The sequence below is a fragment of the Plectropomus leopardus genome, chromosome 7 (assembly GCF_008729295.1).
Source record: "Plectropomus leopardus isolate mb chromosome 7, YSFRI_Pleo_2.0, whole genome shotgun sequence".
NCBI lineage: Eukaryota > Metazoa > Chordata > Actinopteri > Perciformes > Serranidae > Plectropomus > Plectropomus leopardus.
The window spans coordinates 11,501,027-11,510,171 of NC_056469.1; positions in this window are offsets into that span (position 1 = coordinate 11,501,027).

The following is a 9,145-nucleotide window of genomic DNA, read 5'->3' on the forward strand; positions in this document are numbered from 1 at the left end:
TTTTGGTCAGATGACGGATCAGTCATGTTTTACTGGCCTCATGTGCTTCACATACGTCAAGCATGTGTTCTGTCCAGTTCTACTGAGGTTTTCTGTGGACAACTACTGCAGGTATATTTCACATGGACTCAGTCAGGAGGACTGAAAAAATATCAGCTCCAATACGGGCACTGATTAGGATTTGAAACACAATTCCTTTCTGGGAAACATTGCAAAGAACAGAGTTAGTTTTACTTCACCACAATTGTTGTGGTTCATATTGCTGATGTTATGTAAAACAGTTTGCAAACATGGCTAATTTTTTTAAATTTTTCATTACCATTGAACCATTACAAACTTGCCTTCAGGATTAAAATGATTTTCCAATTTATGAAAGTCACCGGAGTTGTTTTTTTCTCCTTTTTGGGGGGGGTTCATAAATGCTATTTGATCAAGGTAAAATATGACTGTTATCCTTAGTTTCTCAAAAGTTTCTAACAATGTTTTCAGATAACAAGTAAATACATCACATCAATTATAATGTAGGCAAGTAAGCCAGTATATAGTGTATACAAATATTGTTACATATTAGAAGTGAATGGTTTATTACTCTCTAATGTGTCATCATAATGCATGGTACTTCTCTTTTCTTTATACGTTTGGTTGGAAACTTTGGTCACGGCTCCAGTACTTCTAAACCCTGCTTAAATTGGTCAATAAGATTGAATCATACAAAATGCCAAATTACAGTCAGACCAGCTCTGCACTTACAGGCTAGGTTCAGCAACAGGGACATTCATCCTGCCTCATGCTCACATTTTCAGCTCACAGCTGTTGTTGTTGTTGTTGTTGTTGTTTGTCTTAGTTTTTCTTATTTTTTAAATTTTTTTCCTGCAGCCGCTGTAGATCACATAGATCAGCTGGATTTAGCCTGCGTGGAGCACACATGTATTGTCCCTGCTAAACGCTCCCACTCTGGTCATTAGCAGGAATGAGCTTTGGCTTTAATTATAAAACACCAGCACTTGAATCCTGCTGTTTTATGGGTCCCAGGTATTTTTATATGACTGGTTTTCAAACATGAAATGGATTGCTTGTGTGCGAATAATCAACACTTGTTAATCTTTAGAGCCTCCGGCCTCTGGGAGGAGAGATTCTTTCTCTTTTGTTAGTTACTATAATAATGTGTGGCTTAAATTACACAGAATCGACACTGACAGATAATTAATGTTATTTTGCACATAAACATCACAACCTGCTTATGTTTAGGTTTCTGATTTTCATCAGTATATTATGTAGTCCCTTATATAACACCACCTGGAAAAACATCTAGAAGAAGCTAGCTCTGTGGCTCTGTGGTTGGCAATGACAGCAGGCACAGACTGAAATATCTCAAATATTTTTGGATCTGTTTCCATAAAACAGTGTATAGATATTCTCTTACTGTTATGATCCCTTTTGAAGAAACAAACAAATCAAAAAACACACAAAAAAGTGGAAAGTGTTCCAAAAAGCTAAATGGCAGACGAAACTTTCAGATTAAGAGTGACACAAAGTTAGGTCAAAAAATACAAACTTGATGTGCAAAGACCTTACATTTTGTTCAGAAGAATAAGTCTGAATTTGTTTACCTTCTGGATAACTGCTCTTGGTTCAAGATGGGAGAGTTAGTCTCATGTATCCCATTATAAGGACTGTAAATTATACTTCCTTTGCAATATATTTCTTGAATCAGCTCAAAACAATATAGAAAAAGATAACATTTAGGAGTTATCCTTCAAATGTGTTCCAAGTGCTCCAGTGTTATATTATACAGTGCACTTCAGAGAGACGAGAAATCAAATTACTCCAATGTCTTAATGTTTGGAACATCTGAGAAGTTATTTGTTGACTGTTAAAACCACACTGTCTCAACAGTTCCTGAAATCAACAACCTCACATCAGCCACTGGTAACTCCAACAGAACAGTTTTGGCCGACGCTCAGCTTTGCTGGAGGAGGGAAAGAGTCCTAATTTTTTCACTGGATGGAAAAATGTCTGCATTAATTTGCTTCATATAAAGACAAATTCTTTTCTCAGTGTGGTTCGCTGGGGTTGTTCTGCCTGGGTGAGAAACGAAGGGGTAAGTTGTACTTTCACACATGTTTTAATTCAGGGTCTTTCCATTAGAACCTCTTAGATTGAGAGGAAATTGTTCACTAGAAAAATAAAGCTCAGGCCATCTGCCTTCTTTCAACTTTCTATAGCGAGTAATCTTGAAGTTTCTCCAGGGCAGTTCCTCGACCATATGTTCGGTTAAAAGCCAACAAAAATGATTTACTGTATTTGAATGGCAAACTAGATTTCTTTTTCTTTTTTTTTTTGAAAGAGAGAGAAATGAAGAGAGCGATACCGCTTTGCAAACTTTCTATAATAATAAAGTGTTCTGTATCTCTCATATATACCCACATCTACTCTCACACAAGCTCTTTTTGAGGGGGATGCCTGACACGGGTCCCTGCAGAGCTGAATAATCACAGGACAAAAGTCGAGGGCAGACGGGCCGCCTGCCATACCGAAAGAGCAGAAAGGGTTTTATCAAGTAGAAAAAGAAAAGGCTCCCCATGCAGATTAATAAAATAACCCCAAGGTTCTTCTATACACACCCTGATCTGCACCCCCTACTGTTCCCCACCAGAAATACCACACACACAAACACACACATACAGAATATCTGGGGTCTGCCTCACCTGTTGCCTGGCAACAACTGATGGGAAAAAAAGCTGGTGGTTCTACGATGATTAAAATTTCCTGGGTAGCAGTGTTTGATCCCCAGTACGCTGTCATTGTCTCTCCACGGCTTCATAAGAGACCCAACGCTGGGGTAGCAAGAGGGAAGAGAATATATAAACTTTCTCACTCTTGTCAAGAGGTGGCTGGCTTTGCTCACTGACTTTTCTTCTAATTTTTGGAGGATAAAGACCCCCCAACCCCTCCCCGTCTTCCCCGACTCGAGTGAGCTCAGGATTTTCTTTACTTTTCCCCCCTCCTGTCATACTAGTCACTTTGACAATTCACTGGTCAGTCACGTTTTTCAAAGAGAGGCCTAAAAAGAAGAGGAAATACATCAAATGAGGTCGTACCGAGGGTCAGACACAGTGAGTGGTGGCCTTTCTTAACAGCCCTGCGCTCAGTTTATTTAAAGTGTTGCTGTCGAGGGGAAGAGGGAAGTGGAGACACCGCTTTGGAAGGAATGTGTAGTTAATGCCACGCTCATGGCCAAATTAGTCAGGCCTGCTGAGGGGATTCCTCCTGGGGTCACTTCCACGGTGGAGCACCAAGCACATTCACTTCAGTACATGACATCCACATGAACCGGATATTTCCATATTTACATGTGCAAATATGCATTCATGGTCTATAAACAAACACACACACACAGAGGACTCTGGCGGACAACAAGGTCAGTGTGAGCGGCAGCGTGCTATTACTGAAAACACATGTTTAAAGGAATAAAACATAGACCTTCTTTATCACCATGTGATAGACAAGGAGATCAATATCGCTCTATTATCTGTACAGTACATTAAAAGCTGCAGCTGGTTAGCGTAGCTCAGTATAAATACTGAAAATGGAGGAAAACAGCTAGCCCGGCTCAGTCTAAAGGTAACAAAACCTTTAACAAAAAGTGTAGAAAAACAATTTATAGTTTCACAGGGGCCCTTTTCATCCTTAAATTGGCCATCGCCTTTGTTGGTTGGATTGGTTAGGTTAAGGTAAGAGGAGTGAGATTGGTTAGGGTAAGAATAACCAGCCTGTTCTCAGTCAGAGCTCTTTAAATACTACCGTTTTGACAGTGCTTTGGGAGTATGATACCAACACCAAAAGGCACCTTCTGCGCACATATGATATGCCCCTGGACGTAAGTAAGTTGAGAACATGGCCAGACAGAACTGGTCACAGTGTTAATATATGTCACTGGACAGCATCTGTCGTGTCAGCCTGATAAACGGATGGGCAGCATCACTTGAAAACGCAGCCAGACAAAACCTGTCACATGTGCATCATTCACCTAGATCATCATAAGGTTGAAACACTGCCAGTAATAACATAATGTAAGAAACAGGAGGGTGATTATAGGATGACCAGTAGGGCCAATGGATGGGTCCAACCCTAACCATCCAGGCCCAGCATGTGTGTTTGTTGACATTTCTACATCGGTTGCTATGTGCTTGTGTTGTCTAAATATAACCACTTGCCACATCATACCAACATGTGCAATTATTGACATCACTGTAGCTCCATCACAGAAAGAGGAGACACAGAAGGATACTTAAAACATAATAGGTAGAAGCGGAAGTCCACTGCAAAGCGGCAATATGTGAGGAGTTGAGATGAGAACATCTTGGAATGTCAAGGTAAGCCAATCAGAATCAGAGTAAGGCAGAGTAGGGTGGGTTATGCCTTCACTATCCAAGGAAATGCAGATTCTCATGAGTCTGATGCAGTTCCTTCGTGGCATTACTGCTGGTTGCCAAGCAACATCACAGTGATGACAGGACTACAAAAAGTCACTGCTTCTGGCAGTTCTAAAGATTAAACAAAATTTAAAATGCTCATTTGCGAGCTTTAGAGGTCTGGTGGGCAAATTTTCTTGCCTTTAGAAAGACCATTGACTGGACATAGCCTACACAATATCACCCACTGGTTTGTAGACTACCATTTTGAAGCCTTGAATCTGGAATTTTATTCGTCAACATCTTGTTTTGTTTTTCCTTTGTTTTGTTTTGTATTGTTTTTTTATCAAAAGTGATCATATTTGGACAAGAGAGTGGAGCTGTGGAAGGGTGATGGGTTGATCTTAATGAGGTATTGAGGACACTCACAAGATAGCCAGGCCTTGAAGCATGTCCTGCTTTATTGTGTACTTTAATCTAAATGGGAGCAAAAGTTACTAAATTAACATCACGTTGTATCAAAAAATACTGAAAACTAGCAACTGAGGTCATGAAATACTTTTTTTTTATGGCAACCAGCGGAGTCTCCCCTTCCTGGCCATTAGAAATAATGCAAGCTGAATGTAGGTCCTTTTAAAGTCTTTGGGAAGGACTCCAGCTAGCCTGGTTTCAGCCTTTGTGGTAAATTCTGCTACAGCAACATCTTCCGGCTGTAGGTTAAATAGACATCAATATTCTCCTCTGACACTCAGCAAAGACGTAAACAGACATATTTCCTGAAATGTCAAGCTATGTTTCTATAACATGGGAGGATTATTTGTTGTTATTTGAGGGGAATACAGGTCGAGATGGGAGAATCTATGGTAATTCCCCCCCTTCACCACACACACACGTCTCTTTTGACCTTCTCTATACAAAACTCTGACCTGCTTTCCCTCTGTGTGTACAGCTGACAGCTCTTGCTCACAGTGATTATCTGTCCTTGACCACCTTCTCAATCCCTCTTACTATGAAATGATCCTCTCAATCACCCCAGCATACACACAGAAATGCAGCCACACAAACATACGCACACATTTAAGATGAGTCAGCCCCACCTGCCGTGCCACTACACATGCACCTGTTTTATCCTTGTTTATATTAATCTAATCCTCCCTGTCTCATAGTATAATAGAATTTCAAGAATCAATAAGTATTTATTAGAACTTCTAAATCACGTATTTAGGGGGGTGTGTGTGTGTGTGTGTGTGTGTGTGTGTGTGTGTGCGTGTCTATTTTCATAACTTTATATAGCCTCTGCTGCCCAGTGTCACCGTCTCTCTCTACTTGCCTCATGCTGAGAGAATGCACTGGATCGCCACCGGACTATTTGTAGCTTTAATACATGCAACGTCAGGAAAAACCTGCATATAAGGCCACAGACTGAGCCACTATGTTTTCACAGACCCCAGCGAGGCACGCGCTATCAATTGCTGTCCACAATGAGCCCGGCCTAATTCATTAGCTGATGACAGGACAGTGGATCAACATTGTCACTGTCATCTGGGAATGTTATGAGTCATCGGCCGGGGAATGAACAGTTTGGACATGAGCTTTGTGGTGAGGTGGTATGTTTGCTACTCTGATTCGCTGAGGATTAGGAGCATGATTTTCTTGATAAGGTCGAGGTAAATGGATGTGTGCAATGTCATATGAATATAACAAAGTGGGCATCTGTTTCAGTGAATGATATTAGCCTCTGATTGTAGCTTATTTTGGGGAATGATAAGTGGAATTAGCTTCTGATACACTTTAAACTCTCTCTTAATCCCTGACATTCCCCTTGTAGGAGATTCCTTGTAGCCGGGATTATGTTTATATTCAATATTACTCAACAAAACACAGCGTGCATCCCATAGTGTCTGTCAAACAAAACAGTGAGCAACAGGTATAAAAACTGCTCCATGGTGCTATTAGAGGTTAAAAACAAAACTTCACAAAGTACCTTTAAAGCTGCCCTAAGCAATAATTTAACATTACAATTGAAAAAAATGACAGTGCTCTGATACACCAACTGTACACATGCACCAGAGGAGACACATGAAATTAACAACTAGCTAGTGGAACATTTAGCAGCTAATGAGTTGGATTTTCTTCTTCGGGAGTTGGTGGAGAACAAAACAGAGCTTAAAAATTGACTTAAAATTGTTTAAAATCTGATGGCCCATCCACGGGCCCTGTATCATCATGTTTGATGATTACTATCTGTAAAACATCTGTCGTATTCATTATTTTTTAAGTAATATAGTCATACAGCATATCATTCAAAAGCTATGCCTCTCGCAGTGCTGTTAATGCTGACCATTTTAAGATGCAAACCACCACAGCAGGCTCCAAAAACCCTTCTGTCAGATAAACTACAAACACTTAAACAGTTATTACTCACCTATGAATTGTGATTGTGATCCAAAAATCCATGTTTTTGACATTTTTTTCCAACAGAAATGCTGCACATAAACTCCCAAATGACCAGGTGATCTACATACAGTGAAATATTTAGTCCAAATTACATCCATAGATATCCACCAGCTACAGATGCATCATTATAAAGATTCATTCTCATTATTATATTTTCCCCCATTTTATACATCACACTTCACCGCCATCCTGGAGAGCTGCTCATAAGGTTTCAACAGAGTGCTCACGAGGAGCTTCAAATGGGATACCAGCTGACCCATAGTCAATCATGGCCTGAGATGAAGAGAAAAAAGTTCCTGTAGTTTCATGGCAGATGTCTATGGGATAAGCTACAGCAAATGCCACAGGCACCCTGGGACTTGTACTAAATGACGCTCCAGAGCTCCAGTGATCCAGCACCTATTTTAACCCTTTATTTGCACCATAGACTGTTTTGTATCACATGGGGTTTTATATAAGTGTTTTTAAATACAGTAAGCTCCTACATGAAATTTATGTCTGTGCTGATTACTTTTTTCTTCATATTCACATATCAGGTACAATGTTTTACCGTCTTTTTTTGAATAGAACTTGGAAATAACCTGACAAAATATGTGAAAAAAGGTTTATGTTCTGTTATATTGTTACCTACCATGAATTTGGACTGTGTGATGCTTCATAGTATAGCCCCATTGTTTGTTCCAGCTAATACCTCCCAGTTCTAGTCAACTGTAGCATCTTTTTTAAAGAAAATACTTGGGTGAATATGAAAAAAAGTTTTGTTTCAGTGTGTTTAAGCTGATATAACTCAATAACAGAAGCACTTGTTAACTGCTGAAAAAAAAGCATAAGTTTTATCTTTTAAATAAGCCCATGCATGCACATGTTCAAAAAACGGGAAGAGGAACTGCAGTCATTTTACTTTGGGAAAGCTTTGGATAGGACTTTTATATTAATTGGGGTGAATTTAAGAAATTGTCAGATGGCCTGAAACAGGATTCCAAGCCCATAACTGCTGCACTTCTTGATTACTTTCCACAATAAAAGACCAACTTAAATGACACAGAGCATTTTATAAAGAAGCAGCTCAACAATATAGCCTGCAAATAGATATTTTCAGAATTTACCATGTAATGGGACAGGAGTTGCAAATTAGCCTGGGCTAGAAGCCCTATATGCAACACATCAGTAAATTGTTCTCACACTTGTTACTATGTTCATTGCATTGTCCCTGTCAAATAAACCAATAAATAAATCCTACAGTTTCGCTTAGTACTCTCTGAGCCATCTCTTTGTTAGTCTGGGCAGTACTGACGTTGAATGAAAGAGATCCAGGTGCCCACAGACAGCGACAATGAGTCCTTCATTTCTGATCAGTAACCCTAGACGAATCTCAACTAGATCTTAACATTGATAGGCTATCACAACACAGCGCCACATGAATGTCTTGTGCAAGTTGAAACATTTGAACTTGCACAAATAGTGCAAATTTTAAATCCTCACATCACCCCCTGTGCAAAAAGCTCACTCAAGTTGATTCAAAGTGAAAGAAAAAAGAATAACACCCAAGAAAAGTTAGGGGGGAATATTTAATTCTGTTTTGTATTAACTTTACTTTGTGCCAAACTTTATGTCAGCAAGGGTGATGCTACACACTATCATGCCCCCTTAGCTTAAGGCCTAAATTAGAGTAAGGCTAAAATAGGACTAAATGTGGTGTTATTAAAAAAGAAAGTTGTAGTGTGCATCCATCCTTGGTCGGGAGGGTTATGCACCTGCCCGACTTCATTTAAAGGTGTCGACTGATTCTCTCACTGGACGGTCACAGGGACTGACCAAGTGACCTTAACCTTGCGCACCCCAATGCCACATACACACACACACATGCACGCACGCGCACACACACACACATGCTCCCATCCCCAGAGGATGGTGGGGCTAGTTCATTCTGGGACACAAAGAGGAGCATTATTCTTCGACATCCCCTACACTAAATTGCTGGGACGGAGGAGAGGGAAGAGGAAGATTTCATAATTTTTCATAACATTTCATTATAATATTTTACAGCATTTCCTATTTTTCTAAAACAAATCAGGAAATTATAAATATGGTTTTGGGGAAATCTTTCCTTGCTTTTTCAAAAAAAAAAGAAAATTCCAAGTCCATAAATTTCCTCTAATAACCTTTTTTTCCAAGTCACTCATTGCCTTTTTCCCATGTTTTCAAAAACAAAAAGTTAATCTGTCTGCTCAGGGTTCAAAAGTTTAAATATTTATGAAGGTATCTGAGCGCAG